Source organism: Schistocerca cancellata, chromosome 2, assembly GCF_023864275.1.
Source record: "Schistocerca cancellata isolate TAMUIC-IGC-003103 chromosome 2, iqSchCanc2.1, whole genome shotgun sequence".
Taxonomy (NCBI): Eukaryota; Metazoa; Arthropoda; class Insecta; order Orthoptera; family Acrididae; genus Schistocerca; species Schistocerca cancellata.
In genome coordinates this window covers 578,120,800-578,145,798 of record NC_064627.1, presented here as the reverse complement: position 1 = coordinate 578,145,798, position 24,999 = coordinate 578,120,800, and the positions used below count along the sequence as shown (strand labels likewise).

At 42.9% G+C, this 24,999-nt stretch overlaps 1 protein-coding gene across 1 annotated transcript in view; it reads right to left on the bottom strand.

The window, feature by feature from the left end:
- The window catches only part of LOC126156662 (sodium/potassium-transporting ATPase subunit beta-2-like), a 121,977-nt gene that overhangs the window by 46,934 nt on the left and 50,044 nt on the right, over positions 1-24,999 (bottom strand). The window lies entirely within an intron of this gene.

Sequence of the window (24,999 nt, the reverse complement as noted above, 5' to 3'; positions counted from 1 at the left end):
GTGCTGATTAAGCGCGAGCAGCCGGCGTGTGGCTGCGCGCTGTGCCGGGAAGCTGATAAGTCCGTCGGCGCTGGCAGTGGCGTGTGACAGGCCGCCCACGCACTGGCTGACAGGTGGGCGGCGGGCGGCTACTCGCGCCACTAAATCTGCCCCCGTGTCGTGACACAACATCCGGCTGCAAGTGCTGCCAGGCCGCGCGCTCGCGAAGCAGCTGCCGCGCCGAAATAGATGGCAATCCTGCAGATCTGCACGCTTCTGCGAAGCACGGGCCACTGCTATGAATTAGTGGAGGAAGAGCAGCCGGACCTACTCCACAGTCTAAGAAATACGATAGCGACACTGCAGCTTATTTTTGTCATACATTGTGATAGCAGCACGCCAAGAGGACAATAAGCTACCCTCTTCAATACAATATCTTACGAATGCGAATAGTACTTTTTGTTTTATTTTTGTCTCCTGACGAGATAACTACAACTGTTATTCATCATCGCTGTTACAATCCGCTGCTGTTGTAAAAAAATATTTATTTCTAAAAAAGAAGGCACTCCCCGGTTTCCATCTTTAGTTGCACATTAAGAAATGAGTCAACAAAGCATATATAACTAAGATTAAAATATGTTAAAATAGTGCATCCCTGGAGCATGGTGTGTAAGAGCATATCCTCGTCAGTCCTAGGTCCAGATATAATCTTGCACATTATGTATCAGGGATGCACTATTTTAATGTGTTTTAAACTACTTTAAGCTTAGTTATGCATCCTTTGTGGACTCATGTTTTAATGTGCACCTGAAGATGGGACATATCTCCTGAAACTGATTAGTGCTTTCCTTTTTAGAAGTAAATAATTCTTACAACCGTAGCGGATTTTATCATTGATGACTTTTTATATTGATTAGTACCATGGTTTGCACAAAAGGGTGCGTACGTTGCGCAATAAATTGCAACAGTAAGGAAAAGAAGACGCCACACTTGCATCGTAAGGACGATGAGAAGTATGAAACAGCACACACAGAATTTTTTAGTTACGGTTCTCGGTAACAACTGGACATTTACTGAAGAATAACTTTTCTGCTTAAGAGGAAGCAATTGACGTAAACAGCGGAAGACATGACCTGCTGCAGAGATAAGTCGTAGATCTACAGAATAATATGAAGCTTTGTTTACTACATTTCGAACCGAACCAGTTTATGAATGAGTGAAATAGGAAAGTTGTATGTAATGCAGTATTTACAAAATTTAACACACCACATAAGCTAATCACATCTGGGGCCGAAGAGAAAAGTATTACACAGACGAGATATAACATCGAAGGCAATAAAACTTTCCAGTTTCAAAAGACACCAGTTCTGCAGTTGTTGCTACATCATACTACAAACGCCAGAATGTGTCAGCAGAGCCGTCTTTTGAAGAAGAGGTAACTATAGTACAAAAATATTCGTGTATGAGTGAAGTGCAAACATATGAAAATTGTGAAAAAAGTGCTTTAGAAAGCTAAGTATATTGTACACATTTTACCTTGGTTAATTTTAGATGAGGGCGTCGCTAGGAAAAGTAGTGGTGCAGAGGAGGAATGTTTTGTAACAAGTGTCTACTCTCATTGTAGACAGCTTTCCTTTCTGAAAAGTAGTTGTAGGTAGCACTCGCGATGATTCGAAAACTGCTCATCGTTCTACGAAAAAGATTGTTGGAAATAAGCAGTACCAACTGTCTTACTGGCTCATTAGTTCGTGATTTAATAAAGTATCTAAAAGACGAACTATCATTTATTTTTCGTCTTTTTAAAAACAGCGTTATTCGAAGAAAATTATTTTTCTTTCTAAAGTTAAGTTAGATGCGAATGTTGTACACGATGAGGGTGGGGAGCGGAGTGGTACTAGCTAGTATCTGATCGCATTCAGGGGTAACAGTTTCAGAAGAGTTGGGAACCACTGTGTTAGAAGTTTGACTGTGCCTACAGAGTCACGGGGCTGCTGTCTGACTCACTAGGGCGATATCATACTTTTACTTTTTTATTCTGAGAGCGTTAGCTGCTCCTGCTGGTGAAGCCGTCAGTTACTCTAAGTTTTAAGGGGCAATCAGAAAGTTTCAGTTTGGGGGCATTGCTGCACTGTATATGTAATGCAGCGCGACTCCCACGCGGGTGTATAAGCATCAACATCTAGGCAACGGATTAGTGTGGCATTCGTGTATTTCCGACATGTCTGCGGAAAACGGAGAAACATGAACTATGGCGACGTTATTACCAAATGCATCCAAACAGGACCGATGTGCTGTTATTGTTTTCTTACGTGGGAACCTCCCCATCGCACCCCCCTCAGATTTAGTTATAAGTTGGCACAGTGGATAGGCCTTGAAAAACTGAACACAGATCAATCGAAAAAACAGGAAGAAGTTGTGTGGAACTATGAAAAAAATAAGCAAAATATACAAACTGAGTAGTCTAGGCTCAAGATAAGCAACATCAAGGATAATGTACGCTCAGGAGCGCCGTGGTCCCGTGATTAGCTTCAGCAGCTGCGGAATGAGAGGTCCTTGGTTCAAGTCTTTCCTCGAGTGAAAATTTTACTTTATTTTCGCAAAGTTATGATCTGTCCGTTCGTTCATTGACGTCTCTGTTCACTGTAATAAGTTTAGTGTCTGTGTTTTGCTGGATTCATATTGCCCACGGAATACATCTCACGTATTTAATGCACTCTCGTCCAAAGTAGCGAACAGTCAACTGCCAGCCAGGGAGCATCGTTAGCAGGAATACTCTCTCTTCCGTGTGCTGTAGTCAACTGACGTCGTGTGTTTCGATGTTTGTTTAGGTGTAGCGTCCCCATACTACGGCGCAGTTACCTTGCATCGGACGGATGGACGGACGGACAGATAATAATTGTCTGAAAATAAAAAAAATTATCTTTTCTCTTGAGGGAAGACTTGAACCAAGGACCTCTCGTTCCGCAGTTGCTCACGCTAACCACGGGACCACGACGCTCCTGAGCTAACACTCTCATTGATGTTGCTTATCTTGCGCATAGACTACTCAGTTTTCATATTTTGCTTATTTTTAATAGTTCCACACAACTTCTTCCTGTTTTCTCGATTGATATGTGTTCAGTTTTTCAAGGCCTATCCACTGTGCCAACTTATAACTAAATCTGAAGGGGTGCGATGGGGAGGTTCCCTTGTTAGCTACCGAAGGACAAACACCGAGCAGAGAACGAAGAATGTGTATGGAGCAGCATGTCTGTCGAAAACCACCTTTGCGGAATGGTGTGCCAGGTTCCGTGCTGCTTGTGATTCGACACAAGACGCCTGTCGATCGTAACGCAAAAGCTGCGCCAGCTTTAAGTGATACTAATCCCTCCCCATGCGGCTATCACGCCTTTGGTCTCTTATAAAAGGCCTCCAAGGGTCGACGATTCCTGATGAACGAGAACGTGAAGCTTTACCAAATGGGTATCTTCAACTTGGTGCGGCGGTGGGATGATTGCCTCAATGCTCACAGCGATTTTGCCTCACTGGCATACCGTTTCTGGACTGGGCGCCCTTCGAAAGTAAACTTTTTTTATCGCCGCTTACATTATAGGAACGTGCAGTTCCACTCATGTAAACTTCCCGCTCTTTTTGTCTTTAATAAGTTGTTCTTTGTTGAGTTTCTCAAGTGGAGAAGCATTTATGTGAACGAATGTAGAAAATTAATAACAATGTCTAGCTTGTCTTCACTATACCACTTGGATCATGACTTCGATGACAAATTCAGTCAAAGACAAGTCACAGAAAATGAATATTTTTTGTCGAGTAACTTGATTCAAGGCATTGCGACAAATGAGATTGTTCCAACGTCCACTTTGTAGAGATAAATTTCTCAGACTGATGTGAGCTCATTAAAGTAATACCATTGCCTTCTGTCGAGCGATATCATTTGTGCGAATGCAGCAAATCAGTGCCGCAACGTGAAAAGGAATATAAAGACGTCATTTCACAATTATTGGATGATGTAGAATGAAAGTACCTCTCGCTTTACGTAGAAGACTTACTGCTGATTATATTAGCAGCTCTCATGCATTTTCATAATTTTCAGCACCCTATATTTAACTAGTTGTTATGAAATGAGATATGCGCTCTTTCTAAATAATAAAAGAGACTACAATTATTTGACTGAAGCGGAGAAGTAGCTACTGTGTTTCGATAGGTTCATATGGCTAAAATGGCTCTGAGCACTATAGGACTTAACATCTGAGGTCATCAGTCCCTTAGAACTTAGAACTACTCAAACCTAACTAACCTAAGGACATCACACACATCCATGCCCGGAGCAGAATTCGAACCTGCGACCGTAGCGGTCGCGCGGTTCCAGACTGAAGCGCCTAGAACCGCTCGGCCACACCGGCCGGCTCGATAGGTTCCACCTCGCTGATGTATACAGGGTGGTGACAAACAGTCTGAAAAACTTGTAAGCGTGTTGCGGGGAAGGTTGTGCTCAGAAATAATTGTTAGGGAGAAAACTCGATACGTTGCACCAACCTAAGTAAATTAGCACGGAAGATAGCCAATCACGCAGTTGCGCGAGCAAATTCAAGCGGCCCGCCAGATACAATTAGCGTCAGTTGTTCTCATAGCGCAAATGATAGCTCACTAGGCTTTTCAGCCTTTAGATCGGGTTCGATCCTTACTGTCGTCCCATGCATCGCTGTCTTGTTTGGTATTAGAAAAGCAAACGAACACATTTGGCGTCATCGTCTCATTCTGGCAGCTTCAATTTGCACCTGCAACGGCGTGATTGGCTAACTTGAATGCTAATTAACTCGTAAACGGCAACGTATCTAATTTTTTTCTTACCAATTATTTTTTTGCACAACCAACCCTACAACACCCAACACTCTTACAAGCTTTTCAGACTGTTTTTGACCACCGTGGATAATATCTGATGGTTCGCTTGTCGTAGATACTCTTTAGATTTACGACGGTTGTACAGCAGGTAATGCACCGCATTTTTTTCTTCAACAATTCTTTATCGAACATAATGAGAATAACACACACGAAAGAATGGTGTTTTATCTGCAGACGCTGTTTCGCCACGTTATCTCCATCCTGTTCTATGTCCTTCCTCCAGCCCGAAATAAGGGCGTGTATGTCCTGCCGGTACCAATCCTTGTGCTGGTGGCGGAGCTAGTGCTTCACTGTGTGAACTTCCTTTACTGATAGACTGATGCGGTGCCAACAGTCAAGTCGTAATGCGTCTGTCTTCGCAAATGACATCGTGAACTCGCTGCAATGTGTGAGGTCTGACAGCCGTGGATGGTCTCCCCAACCGCTGCAAATCGTGGAGCTCCACTGAACAACCTTCTGATGACCTCACCCTCCGTGCCCAGCGGCTAACTGTAGTATTTCTGTCGACACCACATGCTCCACAGACTTTGCACCTAAACCTGAAGTTTCTTTCTCTGCAGTGAGAAGTTCAATGACGGCACGTTGTTTGTAACGTACATCACCTACAGACGCCGTTTTGAAACTGCCCTGCAGCTACGGTCTGTGTCGGAAGTGACGGAAACTTGGAGTGGTCACTCAGGTGACTGCAACACATAAGTGACGTTTCGCATTCGTAGCATTGTTTTCGGCTGAGGAAAACGATGCAGTGCATTACTTTCTGGGCAACACTCGCATTTCACAACTCTGAGCCTCTTACTACGAAGAATACTTTAGGATACAGTTACATCCAATCAGTAGGCCTAGTATATAACCGCAACTAGACAATGTTGGAACATGATTCGTTCTTAAGCGATTTTTTTTTAATACAGGGATCTGATAGGACTGTTGGTATCAGCAGAAAAGACCAAATACCTCATTGTTATCACTGAAACGTCCATAGAACTACAGCTGAAACAGCAAAAATTTGCGAAAAACCAACAGATTCCAGTATTGCTGGAGCCGAATCTTTCACGCAAGGTTCCAGTGAGTAAGAGGAGCAACAGTTGACGAAGAACTGCGTCAATAAGAATGACTGGAGTTGAACACTGCCAGCTGCCTTCACGCTTCTGTAAAGAAGTTACAAACAACTATGTGTAAGAGAGGAATATACGTGGAAAGGTCTTGAGTGCCATAAAACAACAAGTAGAATGTAGCAGCGACGTCGTAGGAGCTCTAAAGATACACTAAAGAATTAACTGAATCGGGGACAGATGTTTGACCTTTTATGCAAATCTATACATGTACGTTTACATCTGCTATATCTACATTTACATCTACTACATCAAAGAAACCTACACCTACTAAACCTCTATCTACTACATCTATATCTATACTCCAGAAGCCATCTTACAGTATGTGGCGGAGGGTACTATGGATACCACTTCACTTCCCCTCCTTCGTGTTCCTGTCGCGAATGGTTCGCAGAAGGAATCATTGTTAGTAGGCCTCCATTAAGCTCGAATTTCTCTTGCTTTAACCTCTATGGTGTTTTCACGAGACACTTGTAGGAGGAAGCAACATATTGTTTGAGTCTTCCAGGAATGTACACTCTCGGAAGCTTAGTGAACCACACTATGATGTAAAACGCCTCTCTTGTAGCGCCTGCCTCTGGAGCCGGATGAGCATGTCCACCATGCTTCCATGTTCGCTAGACGATCCAGCGACGTAACGTGCTGACCTCCCTTGGATCACATCTATTTGATCTATCAACCCTAAGCAGTAAGGATCCCAGACTGACGAACCACAATCACGTAATGGTGCTGTAAGCTACCTCATTTGAAGGTGGACTACACTTTCTGAAGGTTCTTCCAATAATCTCAGCCTGGCATCAGGCTTTCATGCCATTAATCTGATGTGGTATTTTCACTTCAAATCGTTCCCTACGCATACAGCTAGGTATTTAATCGATGTAATTGCTTCCAAATTATTGTTCAGCGATTGTGTAATCATACAGTAACAAGGACTTCCGCTTCTTTATGTTGACGGTCAACTGCCAATCCCTGCACCAAGTTTCGAGCCTCTGCAGATTTTCCTTCACTTCGCTGCAATTTTCATGCGTTGCGACTTTACACACAACGGCATTAGACCCGAATAGCCTTATAGGGCTTCCCTCGCTATCCGCTAGGTCGTTTACACTATCCGATCAAACGTGCCCAGACTCCCATCAGTGAACTTTAATATGACTGTGTCCATCCTTAGCCTTTACGACGTGAACTATGCAGAAGTCTGAATGTGCACGGAGGAATGGCAGTCCATTCTTCCTCAAGAGCCGAAACCGAAACTCTCGAGTGACTCCTTCCGCTGATATCATGCGACTTTGTACAATCACCTTCTGCAGTGCTCGACGGTCGGTGCCCGACAGTGCAAGAGATCCGCCTGGTCTTAGTATAGCTGCAATTATTGCTTCGCATTTTCCACTTCAGAATCACGTCAGAACTTGGGCAACTTTAGAAGGGTTAAATTACCCCTTATGGATTTGTTACTCATGTGACATCCAATGATTAGTCCACGTACGAAGTCACTGACCTGTACTACGACCTCATTTAACAGTTACTGCTTCCCTACTGACAACAATGCTCTCCGCTTCCTTTTGTACATGTGGAGAATACCGCATTACATAGGCGTGTCTTGATATTTTGGATCAGATAGTGTATATATACTGTGACTATAATGGTACTACAACAGTCCCTTTCTCTACGCTAAATATAATGTGCTGTGCTCTGTTTGCTATGCTCTGTTCATTATAGGATTAACCTGAAGTAAACATTACGCCATGTGTTTGCTTGAATCTCATCGGATTTCGTTTCACGTGGAGCGGAAGCAAAGCTGTGACCAGTGCAGTCAAGCAAGATCCTAAGGATACGTTTTATGCTGTGTTACACGCACGTAGACTGAGCGATAAAGCCGGACAGCTTTACCGGCGGATTAAACTTTGACAGCAATGGCCAGCTAGCTGGTCCAATTAGCCTGTAATGAGGTGAGCAGCTGCAGTTCAGACGTAAAAATAGAGAAGCAAAGAGACAATATAGCTTCGAATGTCATTTAATTTTTACAGAGAATGAAATAACATTCGGCAAAACTCCAGCACTACCGCACGCTTCTTAGGTGACCAGATGGAAAGCATAGAATGCTCTCGTCCTCAACTAACATAGAATTCTAATAACAAACAAGAGTGATGAAAATGCCTACTTAAACACAGGGTAATTTTTCTGAGCGAGTTATGTGTGATGCAAAAGCATACTACACGGATTTCGCCGTACAGTTGAATACTGAAGCCATTGAAGGTATTAATTGCAATCAGTCGTCTGGTAATCTCTTACCTCCTTCTGTATCCGAATCCAATGAATACATTTCAGTTCTGGAAGTGTGATAACGAGTCGATCAAGAACAGAATCCACGAAGACACCCAGGCGTCGCATTTTCTCTTCTTTTATGACGTGCCGTTCTATCCCCCCCTAGCGTTCGGCAGTGATATGTAACAAAGCTGCGTGGGTTGTTCCAGTACATCTGTCAGCTTTAGAATGTTCTTACTTCTAGGACTAAATCCCTTAATTTGGCTCCAGATCAGTTCTGTTTGGTTCATTTTGTAATAGTAATATGTAAAATGTAAAAATTCAGAATTTGTATGGCATGCTCGATGCTGTGAAAATGATTGTTTTTGATGTTTCTACAACACTGGTTCGTGTGAGACTACATCTTTAGTAGAAAATAATGGACGTAGTCCAAATAAAAAGTATTTGGTTTTTCATTTTTATCCAAAAATTAAACTGTTGTGTTTCGTTAATGTAAGCAGCCTTTACTAAAAATCTTTCATTAAATATCGTTAGTTAAGAATTAATATTTGAAATAAAAACAGGAATCCCGCGTCCATTATGTAATTAGAAATAAGAAGGCGTGCATTTTTCATAAAAAATGGTGATGAATTGTACAATTAAGAGGTGTAGGTATTTCAAATTTAACGAAAAATAGAATAAGGCGAGACTTGTAGCAGCGATCCAAGAACTGTATTACGTTATCAATCTACCACGCCACCGATTCCTCTAAACATCCAATGTGTGTTAGTATCTCAGCTGTATCAAACACAATCCTTTGGAAAACTTCAAAGCCGGTTCCTTCTTTACATTTATGAGAACATTACGAACAACCTATTTCTTGGCACTTTTTAACCGTGCTCCACACGCACGTTTCACTGCGGAGCAGGAAACAGTCGCAGCCATTTTCGTACTGTGTGTTACCGGCGCAAGAATCGGAGCACAACAGTGACTGTGACTGTCCACGATTTTTTAAATAAAAACTACATAGCTAAAGCGTGGTGACTTAATTCATTAGAATATCTCAAAGTTTCACTAACGTAACTTAATGATAAGATATCTAATACATATCTGCTTCCAAGAGTGTAACAACACCAATGAACGTTTACTACGGCTTCTGATCAATCATCGCGTTTGTGTTTGCTTACATCAGGTTTATTCTTATGACGAACAGAGTATAGGAGCTCCGTAATACAATCACCAAGCTGGTCTGGTATTTCGTATGATCCTATTTTGTTCGTTAAGCAGCAAGGAGCACGCCATCAACTTGACCGCCGATTTCTACTGTCCTGTAGGTCTCGTTGACGAATAGAGGAGCTTAACTTCATACTAGCGTTGTTCGCGGAACCGATCCATGTTGATTCCACTAGACGAGGTTTCTGGCTCGAATGACCTGCTATTATTCGAATCACTTTGAACGCTTCGTTCCTATAGCGACTAGAGATGGGCAAAACTGTTCTTTTCAGAGATCGGATCAGAACTGTTCACTCCCTGAAATGAATTAGCTCTTTTTCATGACTCACCACTCATTTACAATAGAAAATAAATGGAAGGCACATTGCCCTTTAAACTTGGTTTATTCCAGTACTATACCTGTATTTTGATCTTATTTGATCCTATTTTGAAGTAACACAGATAATGAGTAAGAATTTTGTATTGTTTATTGAAATTTCCACGATATGACAAAGTTTTTGATTATTGATTTATTTTGCACTATCGTGGTTTTTTGGGTGATCGGAAAATGTTGTAACTTGAGATTTACATTAACAATATATTTGGCTATAATGTATTAAAATTTCATTAACCTCATACAAATACATCGCAAGCCATATATTTTTAAAGTGAACGTTTCCTTCCGAAGACGCCTAAAATCGCAAAATCCGTACCAGAATAAGAAAGAAAAATATAAATTTGACCTCTGTCCTGTTGCTCGCATCAACTGCCCAGAGGGCAGGACGTGCGACTGAAACGATCGCCGACAGAGTGCGATGCGAAGTTAAGCTGCGCCAGACACTGCACGCGGCAGACGACGAACAGAGACGGCACGGCATATGTGAAACACAAAATCCAATGGGGCACTGCACAATGCAGGAAGCCAAGGTAGAAGCAGGGCAGAGGCCGGCGCTGGCTGTGTTGTGTGGCGTGCACTGTGCTGTGACCAGCAGAGGCGCTGCTGATATGCTCCGTCTCTCTCTCTCTCTCTCTCTCTCTCTCTCTCTCTCTGCCGTGGGAAACGTTTGGAGCTACCGTTCTTTTTTCTGAATCACTGATTGTTCACTCCTTTGAAAGATTCAACTCTATGAATCAATTCAAGAGCGGATCCCCCATCTCTAATAGCGACCCACGATAGACTGCTGCTGGAAGAGGAGGACTGTACCAGACAGTGAAATGATTGGTGTCTGGAGTAAGCGGTGTATCTAAACATAGTGCCTAACAATTGCTACTAAAAACAGAACCTGGCGTAACAAAAAGTGATTAAGACTGGTAAACCTTTAGGAACGTCTAAGACAGAAGAGTCCAGGACAAAACGTCTTGTAAGAAAACAAGCATTCTCTGATTACACGAAAGAATGGAACAGCTTAGCCAGAGAATGCACTATTAGTGAGCAAATATCAGGATTCACTCCAACCAAAACGTTGAACATCATGATCTCCCAGTAATCTATTCGAAAGACAATGTGTTCTTTTTATGCAATGTGTTAAGTAATTCTTACCAAAGGAGCTTTTCGCTTTACTTTAAATGCATCCTCAGCTGTAATGTTACTAGAGGTTTTGTTTTATAAATGTATTATTTACACAATTAAGAACAGTTAGTGTTTATACCGGGTAAATAGTATCAATACTAAGTGGACACCTATCGCTATTTTTGTCTCGCACTTCTAGCTGAGTTTCGCCGTTCCTCTCTTTCTGATAACAAGCTGTTTTCTGCGTTCCACATGATTCGATAAGGATAAACGTAGTGGCTTTAGGTCAGGCGATCGTACTGATCACGCAAGCAATAGATTGTGCTGTCCACCGTTAGCGTGAAGAGTAAGGGACGACCACGAATTGCTGCAATATTCTGAACGTCTGCGGATTTTAACTGTCCTGCCTAACCAACTGAACAGTGTGTCTGCAAGGAAAATAGAGGATTTATGTACTACTTTACGTCCTGTATCTGTAGGTTGTCTCTGCTCCTTGTTGTACAGTGTAGTGCTGTCTGAAAAACGTTGCACAAGTATGATAAGATTTCAAAGTTGTGCAGAGACTGGCAACTTGCTTTAAATGTTGAAAAATCTAAAATCGTGCACTTCACAAAATGAAAAAAAAAGATCTTTCTATGAGCAGAATATCAGTTAGCCACAAATGGTAACAGTCAACAAACACAAATATGTGGATGTAGAAGTTTGTGGAGGTTTAAAATGGCATGATCACGTCGGCTTAATCAAGAGTATCATTGGTAGGACTCCGGGATTTATTTACTCTGCCTGTAAATGTATATTTCTTACAAAAAACTGTGCAACAAATCCTAGAGTATTGCTCAAGCATGTCGGGGACTATTCCAAATTCGACACACACGGGATACTGCATGTAAACAAAGAAATGCTGCACGAATGTTAACAGGTTTGCATGACCAACGGGAGATGTTTAAAGCTAAATCCCAACTATCCAGCTAAACTCTACTTCCAAAGTGTCAACAACTAGTAATACGTGAGAAATCTAGCTATATCTTACAGCCCCCTTTATGTCGCTCCCATAGCGACCGGATAGTGAACGTTAGACAACTTACAGAGCGTATAGGATCATTTAAGCAGTAATTCTTCCCGCGCTCTGTACGTGAATGGAACGGGAACAATGCGAAGAACCCTCTGCCATCCGCTTTATAGTAGTTTGCAGAGTATCGATGTTGACTTACATCTGTTTTTGAGTTAGGAAAATGGAATGCAATTTAAAATGTTTTACATTGTCCAGTCACGTTAATGTGGCCACTGTCAGTGTTAGACGTCAACGTACAATAACCACTGACAGATGACAGGTGGCAGCACTAGCAGTGGAGGTACGTATAAAGTGTGTATGGGGAACGCGGAAACCTTGTGCAGTCGCTGTCGCAATGAGGAAACGGAGAAACTTATCTGTCGTCCAAAAAGGCATAGTCATTGGCTTTCGAGACGAGATTGGAAACATTTCCGAAATGGCTACGTCTGTAAATTGTTCGCGTGGCGCCTTGGGTTAAAGTATACTGTGCATGAAAAAATGGCTCTATCCGAAACCGGAGCAGAGGCAACTGTGGTACACCACGGGCATAGATGACAGGGGTGAACGATGGCTGAGGGCAAGGGTACGGACGAAAAGCCGTGTGACTGTTGAGCAGCTGATCGCCCGAATGAACCAAGGAACCAGCAACAGTGTCTCCCCAACGATCGGTCAGCGGACGTTGCTGCATATGGGCCTCCACAACAGGCGCCTGGTTCATGCACCCATGCTGTCTGCTGTTCATTGCCGATGAATGTTGGAATTTGCACCCCTTACCGTAACTAGACATCCACTGAGTGGAGACAGGTGGCCTTTACAGATGAACCACGTTTTATGATCCATCGGTGTGAAACGTCTGAAAGCAAGCACACTGCAACAATCGTCGGAAGGGTCGAGACTGGAGGAGGGAGCGTTATGGTTTGGGGAATGTGTTTGTGGCATTCCCTGGGTGATCTCGTCATTCTGGAAGGCTCAATGGATCAACATAAGTATTCCTCTGTTCCTGGGGACCATGTCCATCCCTACATGCAGTTAAAATGATAATGAAATCAAGACCCTAAGATGTCGACAGGCGTTGATATACATCAACGGGGACAGTTGAAAATGTATGCTCCGAACGGTACTCCAACCCGGGATCTCCTGCTTACGTGACAGACGCTCTATCCGTCTGAGCCACCAAGGGCACAAAGGACCGTGCGACTACAGGGATTTATCCCTTGCATGCTCCCCGTGAGACCCACATTCCCAGTTTAATGTCCACACACTACATTCGTAGTGCCCCTACCCATTACACTCATTACTCGCAGCAGACAATCTTACCGAGTCCCATAAGAGGTCGGGCAAGGCATGTGCACCCAGCACAGAAGGTCAACGGCCGGTTAGCCTGAACTATATGAAGACACGTCCGAAAGAACAGATACCATCAGTGATCATGCATCTCTCTTGAAATGTAATGAAAATGACATCAAACCTAAGCTGTCGACAGGCGTTGATAGGTTTCATGAACACGGTTTACCAACAAGAAAGAGGAAGCAGCTCGAAATGAAGAACATAAGCTCTCAGCTTCAGCATCGAAACTTGGGACAGAGAATTGTACAGGTGCGTGAACGTACTTCCAGAAAATCTCTTCCTGCACGTCTGGCAGCGGTCAGCGCTACCAAATGTGCGAAAGAACAGATACCATATTCATATACTACATGCAGTTTGTTTTTCCTTGGCACGACGGCATCTACCAGCAGGACTATGCAACGTGTGACACAGCTCGTGTTCTACTTGCGTGATTCAAAGAGCACAGTATAAGTTTACGGTACTGCCCTGCCTACCAAAACCCTCGGATTTAAGGGGGGATGTAATGGATTATGGTCCAAAAAATCGATTTTTCAAAAATATTTTCTTGATCCACACAGCTATGTTGTGTGTGAATTTTATCGTAATAGCAGCTGTAGAAATGCCATTAAATTGTTAAACTGATTTAACCCTGGACTGGCGACTACTCCCACCTTTTCCGACACTTGGAAAACTGCTTGCTTCAGCGGAGTTTTTGTCACTGTGAAGGCTATTTTCTTTGGCTGACATCTATACCTCTGGCTGACCTCTATATCTTTGCCTGAAAACTTTCTTGCATGTGGTTTATTTACGTTTTGACGATGTATTAGTAGGTGGAAGGTTGAATTCGCAAACCTTTACGTGGAAGTCAAGATTTATGCATAATGGGTGGTGGAAAAACTGTTTAGGAAACGGAGGTTTCACGGAAACAAAAAAGAGGAAGCAGCTCGAAATGAAGAACATAAGCTCTCAGCTTCAGCATCGAAACTTGGGACAAGAGAATTGTACAGGTCCGTGAATGATGATGATATGGATCCCACTGGTTTCAGAGCTTCTCTGCCAGGCTATAAAGTTTTTATGTTGTGTGTTAGCTTTAAAATTTCGAAATGCTTATTGTTGTTGAAGAAAGAAGAATGGTAATAGCTTGTGATGTTAAATTAATTTGTAATTCATGTGGCTGCGAATTTTCATTTTCCTCCTCCAAAAAGATGGCACTGGTACCTATGAAAGCAATTTTAGGTCAGCATATCCTCTGAGATGCTTTGGACAGGGCAGGGAAGGTGGTAATTTATTGTGTGGTTTTCTGATCATGCCTCCACCTTGTGTACGGTTAGAAAAAAATAAATAAAGAAATGTCTGATGCTGTATGCGATACTGCCAAAGTTTCTATGAAGAAAGTAGAGGAGGGATTGGTGGACATAAACCAAAAAGAAATAGATTCTGGGGTAGATATTCATGACAGTGAATCTCCTATAAATGTTACTGACCTGTGTGTCTGTAGATGGGACCTGGATGAAAAGGGGTCACACATCTCTGTATGGAGTTGCATCTGTTACTGGTATTGACTCAGGTAAAGTTTTAGATGTAGGAATTATGTCTAAATACTGCCACCACTGTGCAACAAGGAAAATGTCCAACAATGAAGACAGTGAGAAACTGAGCAAGAAAAGCATACAGTAGCATGTTCTAAAAATTACAGTGGCTCAAGTGCGGACATGGAGGCTGCTGCAGTTGTGAGGATGTTCTCCAGATCTGAGGACCAGTATGGTATTAGATATACTAAATACCTTGGTGATGGAGACTCCTCTTCGTTCAAAGCTGTAACAGATAAAAATCCGTACTAGTACAATACAACAATAGAAAAGCTGGAATGTGTTGGCCACATCCAAAAGTGGCGTGATGGTAGGCTTCGTCGCCTGCTGAAAGAAGAAAAGTGAAGTACTTGAGAATGGAAAACCACTAGGAAGAAAAAGCAGGCTTACTCTGAAAGAAATTGATTCTCTTCAGTTATTTTATGGGAGAGCTATCAGGAAAACCACACATAATTTAGAGGCAATGAGGCGTGCTGCATGGGAAATTTTTTTCCACAAACTATCCACTGACCGAACACTGATGCACAATCTGTGTCCGAAAGACGATTAATGTAAGCTCAAGAATATAAGTGAGACGTATTCACATAAACACTCATTACGAGAACCTGTTATGAATGCAATTAAGCCCTGATTTATTGAGGAATTTGGATTAGATGCTCAAAAGGGCCATTCTGTGGACTTTAAGTACTCAAAATAGGTGTCTATAATGCAATTTTATGTTACAATAACGGAAATAACGGCCGAATTGAAGTGGTGAAGAGAGTTGGTATAGATCCTGGTGTGTTTACAGCTGGCGGCTACACGGGTAGCGGAGGCTGTGTGGCGTGGACTGGGCGGTTTTTTAGGTTAGAAGGCCTCGGGAAAGTAGGGGGTGGGCTGAAATCTCAAAGGGTGCATGGCAAATACAGGACTTCTTGTAGTTGTGCTGGGAAAGCCCCTGAGCTTCAAGCGCTAATAGAAAGCACATAAGCTGAAATCGTTATAGGTACAGAAAGCTGGCTAAAGCCTGAAATAAGTTCTGCAGAAATTTTTACGAAGTCTCAGACGGTGTTCAGGAAAGATAGATTAGGCAGAATTGGTGGTGGAGTGTTTGTGTCTGTCAGTAGTGGTTTATCTTTTAGTGAAGCCGAAATAGATACTCCGTGCGAATTAGTATGGGTAGAGGTTATACTTAACAGCCGAACTAAATTAATAATTGGCTCCTTCTACCGACCCCCAGACTCCGATGATATAGTTGCTGAACAGTTCAGAGAAAATTTGAGTCTCGTAACAAATAAATACCCCACTCATGCGGTTATAGTTCGTGGGGACTTCAACCTTCCCTCGATATGTTGGCAAAAATACTTGCTCAAAACCGGTGGTAGGCAGAAAACATCTTCCGAGATTGTCCTAAATGCTTTCTCCGAAAATTATTTCGAGCAGTTAGTCCACGAACCCACGCGAATTGTAAATGGTTGCGAAAACACACTTGACCTCTTAGCCACAAACAATCCAGAGCTAATAGAGAGCATCATGACTGATACAGGGATTAGTGATCACAAGGTCGTTGTAGCTAGGCTCAATACCGTTTCTTCCAAATCCACCAGAAACAAACGCAAAATAATTTTATTTAAAAAAGCGGATAAAGTGTCACTAGAAGCCTTCCTAAGAGACAATCTCCATTCCTTCCGAACTGACTATGCACTATGCAAACGTAGACGAGATGTGGCTCAAATTCAAAGTATAGTAGCAACAGCAATTGAGAGATTCATACCTCATAAACTGGTAAGAGATGGAACTGATCCCCCATGGTACACAAAACAGGTTCGAACGCTGTTGCAAAGGCAACGGAAAAAGCATGCGAAGTTCAGAAGAACGCGAAATCCCGAAGATTGGTTAAAATTTACAGACGCGCGAAATTTGGCACGGACTTCAATGCGAGATGCCTTTAATAGGTTCCATAACGAAACATTGTCTCGAAATTTGGTAGAAAATCCGAAGAAATTCTGGTCGTATGTAAAGTACACAAGCGGCAAGACGCAGTCAATACCTTCGCTGCGCTGTGCCGATGGTACTGTTACCGACAACTGTGCCGCTAAAGCGGAGTTATTGAACGCAGTTTTCCGAAATTCCTTCACCAGGGAAGACGAATGGAATATTCCAGAATTTGAAACACGAACAGCTGCTAGTATGAGTTTCTTAGAAGTAGATACCTTAGGGGTTGCCAAGCAACTCAAATCGCTTGATACGGGCAAGTCTTCAAGTCCAGATTGTATACCGATTAGGTTCCTTTCAGATTACGCTGATACAATAGCTCCCTACTTAGCAATCATATACAACCGCTCGCTCACCGATAGATCTGTACTTACAGATTGGAAAATTGCGCAGGTCGCACCAGTGTTTAAGAAGGGTAGTAGGAGTAATCTATAGAACTACAGACCTATATCATTGACGTCGGTTTGCAGTACGGTTTTGGAGCATATACTGTATTCAAACATTATGAATCACCTCGAAGGGAACGATCTATTGATAATCAGCATGGTTACAGAAAACATCGTTCTTGTGCAACGCAGCTAACTCTTTATTCGCACGAAGTAATGGCCGCTATCGACAGGGAATCTCAGGTTGATTCCGTATTTCTGGATTTCCGGAAAGCTTTTGACACCGTTCCTCACAAGCGACTTCTAATCAAGCTGCGGGCCTATGGCGTATCGTCTCAGTTGTGCGACTGGATTCGTGATTTCCTGTCAGGAAGGTCGCAGTTCGTAGTAATAGACGGCAAATCATCGAGCAAAACTGAAGTGATATGTGTTCCCCAGGGAAGCGTCCTGGGACCTCTGCTGTTCCTGATCTATATAAATGACCTGGGTGACAATCTGAGCAGTTCTCTTAGGTTGTTCGCAGATGATGCTGTAATTTACCGTCTAGTAAGGTCATCCGAAGACCAGTATCAGATGCAAAGCGATTTAGAAAAGATTGCTGTATGGTGTGGCAGGTGGCAGTTGACGCTAAATAACGAAAAGTGTGAGGTGATCCACATGAGTTCCAAAAGAAATCCGTTGGAATTCGATCACCCGATAAATAGTAAAATTCTCAAGGCTGTCAATTCCACTAAGTACCTGGGTGTTAAAATTACGAACAACTTCAGTTGGAAAGACCACATAGATAATATTGTGGGGAAGGCGAGCCAAAGGTTGCGTTTCATTTGCAGGACACTTAGAAGATGCAACAAGTCCACTAAAGAGACAGCTTACACTATACTCGTTCGTCCTCTGTTAGAATATTGCTGCGCGGTGTCGGATCCTTACCAGGTGGGATTGACGGAGGACATCGAAAGGGTGCAAAAAAGGGCAGCTCGTTTTGTATTATGACGTAATAGGGGAGAGAGTGTGGCAGATATGATACGCGAGTTGGAATGGAAGTCATTAAAGCAAAGACGTTTTCCGTCGCGGCGAAATCTATTTACGAAATTTCAGTCGCCAACTTTCTCTTCCGAATGTGAAAATATCTTGTTGAGCCCAACCTACGTAGGTAGGAATGATCATCAAAATAAAATAAGAGAAATCAGAGCTCGAACAGAAAGGTTTAGGTGTTCGTTTTTCCCGCGCGCTGTTCGGGAGTGGAATGGTAGAGAGATAGTATGATTGTGGTTCGATGAACCCTCTGCCAAGCACTTAAATGTGAATTGCGGAGTAATCATGTAGAAAAACATTTTTTACACCATCGACGAGAGCGGGGTCAAGAAAGCTAACAGATCAGTGTCTCACCTGCAAATACGGGCCAGGTAGATTCGAAGAGGAGAGAAGAGCAACCTGGAGGATGAGGAGTATCAGTATGGAGGATTTTAAAATTGAGGTAAGCTTATTACATTTAGAAATATGAGAAGAAAATCTTTGAACCTCATTTTCTCTATTTTACATTTTTTACGTTATTAGAAGCATTTTCGCAAAAACTATAAGCGCTAATGTTATGAAATTTCAGGAACTGTTCGCAACGTGTTGCTGTCTCCCTGAAAATAAAAAATACGAGTTCCTATAATTACATTGATTTTTTTGATGATTGTATGTAGAAAAAACAGTTAATTTTGGATGTGCAAAATTAAAAACTTTATTAATCATACAATTTGTACAATAAATTAATAACTGTAGTTCAGTGGCCTTACAATATTTTCAGGACACTACAATAAAATTTTCAGATTAATTGCATGATAAGAATTTGAGTTATAGGTTTTTATAAAAAAAGGAATAAAAAATTAAAAATTCAAATTTCTGGCAAAATATTAATCCAGAATGAGATTTACACTCTGCAGCGGAGTGTGCGCTGATATGAAACTTCCTGACTGATTAAAAACTGTGTGCCGGACCGAGACTCGAAATCGGGACCTTCGCCTTTCGCTGGCAAGTGTGGTAGAGCACACAGTTTTTTCCTGTCAGGAAGTTTAATAATATTAATCCTGTATATTTTATTATATTTTTCCGTTAAAACAGAGCTCTTCTGCTTTACACACGCAGAATTTTAGATTTGTACATTAATAAATATGGCTGTAATGATTTTGTAAATAAATGTTTACATTTTCCGTTACATTCCCCATTAAACCCAATCGAGAATCTGTGGGATTACTTCAGTCGGGCTGTTCGCGTCACGAATGCTCAACAGAGATTCCTAGTGCAGCTGGCCACAGCAGTGGAGTCAGCATTGCTCCACATCCCTGCTGGTACTTCCAGAAAATCTCTTCCTGCACGTTGCATGGGGGCTTAATTTATATAGAATGCTAATATTTTTTAGTAGCTGTATGTCCGATTACGCAAGTCTCGTAAACGGCTGGCCCTGACTAGTATTATTACGCAATCTGACTGCTTAGAATGACAACAAAGAATGTAAGAAAATTTTCGTTAACACAGTTAATTAATTAAGTCCCCAGCAACTATAAAACCTACGAAGCCAACAAAGCACAAGTGTAGCTGTTCTGTGTGTGGTAGTGTGACTCAACGCACATCTGGCACGGTTCTTCTTCAACAAGACACGAAATTTTAAATACCATTTATACTGACGTGATAAAAGAAAATTAGAAATACTATAATTGTGCAAGAAACCCAGAATTACACTCTAATACAAGAACACACGCCAGATGCTTTGTTGATTGAACCTGTAATGAAGCATTATTCAGGACACACAAATAATAAGAAAATAAAGAACAGTAGGTAGTTACCTTAATTTATATTGACGAAAAGCACTCAGATCATTACAATATCTCCATTGGAACAACATCTGCTATCTCTCCCATCAAATAACTGCATGAACATGGAACAACACTCTCCACTACCGCATCTCACTCTGACTTCAGCCACAAGCAGTGTCCACCACAACTTCTCGGCAAGAACTGCTTGCCGCTACGTCTCAATAATCACTGCCAGTGGAGGCGGCGGAACAATACTCTCTGGCGCGATTTCTGGCGCTGTGGCTCAGTGTAGCCACCTTTCAACGTCTGGCGGCGGTCAGCGCTATAAAATGTGGCTACCCAGGATTCTTACACGCGGTCACTTTAATGTGGCTGAACAGTATATGTAGATCTTCATTTTTAATTTGCAATGCTTAAACAAGGTGGTCATCTGTTTCCCTCGTAAGCACAACACGGCACCCGCTTCGCGCTGTACAGCTATACTCCCAATATCTCCAAACACAGTATGGTACACTTTAGACTAAAGTACGAAACGCTACAACCTGGCGCCCCGTTAGAAGAAACCAGATGCTTCAATCTTCTGAGTTTGTTGGACTATTCTGCGATTTCAGGGGATGATATGTCAATATTTTCCGAAATTGCTTTGAAGCCGAACGTGAAAGTTATTTTTCTAAGTAGCGTCATCATTGTTTTATATCTCCTAGATTAATAATTTCACTGTCAGCCACTCTCTACAGCGTAGTTGTCACTGTTCGCTAACCGACAACAGAGACCTGTTACGCCAGGAATTAATCTGATTATAGCGTAGGCACCTACTTTGAAGTCTTACTCTGGTGGCGTATTATGGCATTTTTATGTTGCAAGGAAAATGTAAGTACGAACGTTTAGATATGCACTGAATTCTTCTGACAAGTTATGAATATTACCCCTTGGAAGTTTGCGAAAACATTTTACTCCATGGGTTTTAAAAATTGACAGGTGCACTGATTAGCGAAACATCGTCACTGCTGCCCACCGCGATTCCGAACGCCGCCTGGTGGCGTTGCAGTCAGGTGACTGGGTACGGGAAGTTCACTACTGACCTTTAAAATTGCTACACCACGAAGATGACGTGCTACAGACGCGAAATTTAACCAACAGGAAGAAGGTGCTGTGATATGCAAATGATTAGCTTTTCAGAGCACTCACACAAGGTTGGCGCCGGTGGTGACACCTACAACGTGCTGACATAAAGAAAGTTTCCAACCGATTTCTCATACACAAACAGCAGTTGACCGGCGTTGCCTGGTGGAACGTTGTTGTGATGCCTCGTGTAAGGAGGAGAAATGCGTACCATCACGTTTCCGACTTTGATAAAGGTCGGATTGTACCCTATCGCGATTGCGGTTTATCGTATCGCGACATTGCTGCTCGCGTTGGTCGTGATCCAATGACTGTTAGCGGAATATGGAATCAGTGGGTTCAGGAGGGTAATACGGAACGCCGTGCTGGATCCCAACGGCCTCGTATCCCTAGCAGTCGAGATGACGGGCATCTTATCCGCATGGCTGTAACGGATCGTACAGTCACGTCTCGATTCCTGAGTCAACAGATGGGGACGTTTGCAAGACAACAACCATCTGCACGAACAGTTCGACGACGTTTGCAGCAGCATGCACTATCAGCTCGGAAACCATGGCTGCGGTTACCCTTGACGCTGCATCACAGACAGGAGCACCTGCGATGGTGTACTGAACGATGAAGCTGCGTCCACGAATAGCAAAACGTCATTTTTTCGGATGAATCCAGCTAGCATCATGACGGTCGTATCCCTGTTTGGCGACATCGCGGTGAAGGCTCATTGGAAGCGTGTATTCGTCATCGCCATACTGGCGTATCATCCGGCGTGATGGTATGGGGTGCCATTGGTTACACGTCTCGGTCACCACTTCTTCGCATTGACGGTACTTTGAACAGCGGACGTTACATTTCAGATGTGTTAAGACCCGTGGCTCTACCATTCATTCGATCCCTGCGAAACCCAACTTTTCAGCAGGATAATGCACGACCGCATGTTGCAGGTCCTGTACGGGCCTTTCTGGATACAGAAAATGTACGACTGCTGCCCTGGCCAGCACATTCTCCAGATCTCTCACCAATTGAAAACGTCTGGTTAATGGTGGCCGAGCAGCTGGCTCGTAACAATATGCCAGTCACTACTCTTGATGAACTGTGGTATCGTGTTGAAGCTGCATGGGCAGCTGTACCTGTACACGCCATCCAAGCTCTGTTTGACTCAATGTCCAGGCGTATGAAGCCCTTTATTACGGCCAGAGGTGGTTGTTCTGGGTAATGATTTCTCAGGATATATGCACCCAAATTGCGTGAAAATGTAAATAAATGTCAGTTCTAGTATAATATATTTGTCCAATGAATACCCGTTTATCATCTGCATTTCTCCTTTGTGTAGCAATTTTAATGGTCAGTAGTGTATATAAACAGAGTAGAAGCAAAGGAGGGATCATCCTTATCAATAATACGAGCTACAAGTGCGGAAGTACACTGACATAATTGCCTTTGACAAAGGACGCATTATTATGGCGCGGCACCTGCGAACGTGCATCTTGGAAACGGCGAAACTGACAGGCTGTACGCATTCTACTGTTGTGAAACCGACGGGAGGTGCTTGAAAAACGGTGAAACTACGAGTAGACGACATCATTACAGAATGTGGGGGTCAGAGGCTTGCCAACTCTGTAAAGCATAATAGCGGCCATCTGTGGCAGGCCTAATGACAGAGCGCAGTGCCAGTGAAGACACAAGCGCTTCGGAGTAAACCGTTCAGCGGACATTGTTGAACATAGATTTCTGCAACAGACAACCGCTACGTGTTCCCACGTTGATCCAACGACATCATCGATAACAACTGCAGCGGGCATGGAATCTACCAGCAAGGTAAATGACTGTGTTACATGGCCAGAATCCTGGTTTGAGGAGCATGACAGTGCACTCACGTTGATGTCTTGATCACGAAATTCGCGTGATCTGCATCTAATGGAATGGATCTGGGACGTTATCCTACGACAGCTCGTCGGCCACAGGTCACCAGCCTATAATTTACGAGAACTGACTTAATTGTGTGTAGGCATCTGGTTCCACATACCTTTTCTGCAAACCTACTTTGCGATCCAAAAGTGAACCAAAGCGCTGTTAAGGTGGTGTAATTCCTAGATGGAAATTAAGGAATGCAGATTGTAACTATCTCTCCAACCACCTTGACAATTGCCTAGACTGAAATCCAACTATCGTCGAAAGCTACCAAAGGTTTACAAGGGCATCAGTGAAACAGCAAAGAAGTCTGTTCATAGAGGATTCCGTAAGGCATACATACCAGAATGGAATACTGAATGTGAAAAGTTATACAAAAAGTTCCTCAAAGGAGGGGGCAAAGAGGTAGCTGACGATCTGCTACGTACACTGCACGTGGCAAGACGTAACAAATGGACAGAAATAGTTGCGAAACTGGACTCCAAAAAGTCTAGCAGAGAAGCCAGGTCACTTCTAAGCAAATCAGGCGGAAGTGTTAACAATGCAGGAGGTGAAACGGCCCTACACCCAGGCACGACAGCGAATCACGTCGAGACTATTTCAAGAACCCCGCGGGACAAAGCAAACACCAACAATATCAGACATGAATCACGGCTTTGGATATATCTAGCCCCGACCAGATTTCATTTTGCCGGGCACTTAAGTGTCAAGGAAATCGTAACAATGGATTCGAAGATGTTAAACAGAGAAAGGTACCAGGGGCTGATGGAATTCATCCAAAATTCCTCCGCAACTGTGGTAAACAAACCAAAAAATGGCTAGCAGAGGTCATTTCTAGTCACACTGAGAAACAAGATAAAGTCTTCAAAGGCGCTAAACAATGAACTACCTAAGGGATCTGTCCTTGCCTCCACTGCTATTAAATCTGTTCATCACCGATATGCCTAAAACTAGATTTCGTTAATTTGGATATGCCGATAACCGGGTGCTGGTAGTGGGACACCGAAATTTTGAAGACACGAAAGCCATTTTTAACATCTGATCTGGCGATAATGGGAACATACTTTCGGAGGGGAAGAGACTGAGACCAAATCCCGCAAAGGCAGAGACGGCTTTCTTTCATTTGTGCAATAGAGCGGCGAATAGACACCACCAGGTAAATTTTGGTGTCAGACTACTATACCAAAATCAGCAACAAAAATATTTAGGAAATACATTGGACATGACACTATCCTATAAAAGGCATCTGGAAAACACCACAGCGAAAATCGAATTAGGAACAACAACCCTCATAAGCTGTGCGCTACAATCTGGGATTCCGTTGAAGAAATCCTGCACACTTCGAACTTTGGACTAGTCTACTCTATTGCAAGAGATGGCACTCCTGTATGGCTCAGTACCGTGACATACAAATGCTCGACGCACATCTGAAAAACACTGTGAGAATTATCAGTGATACACTGACACGAATCCCCATCGAATGGCTGCACATACTGAGCCACCTACCGCCCACTGGTCTTCGAAAATCAGTTTTCCTCTGCGAGTTTAAACACATACAAGGCAACCCGCAACTCCCCGTCCATCAAGACGCGGTTATACTAGAAAGAAATCGACTTATAGCAAGGAAATCATCCACGAAAACGGCTAAGGAACCGTACAGGTCTCAGTTAAACTTGACCGACCGACTCACGAGACCGAGATTGGACAGAGGCTTGGCCTCCACTTTGCCAGAATTTGCCCCGCATATGAAACAAACCCCATGCCTTCGACCAATCGCCCAGAACATGGACAGTGATTAACAAAATACCCACCGATCATGGCAGAACCGCAAACTGTCTTTATAGATGTGGCAAGGCACCATCTCCAAAATGCAGCCGTAGCGCAGCCAGGCAAACCGTTTG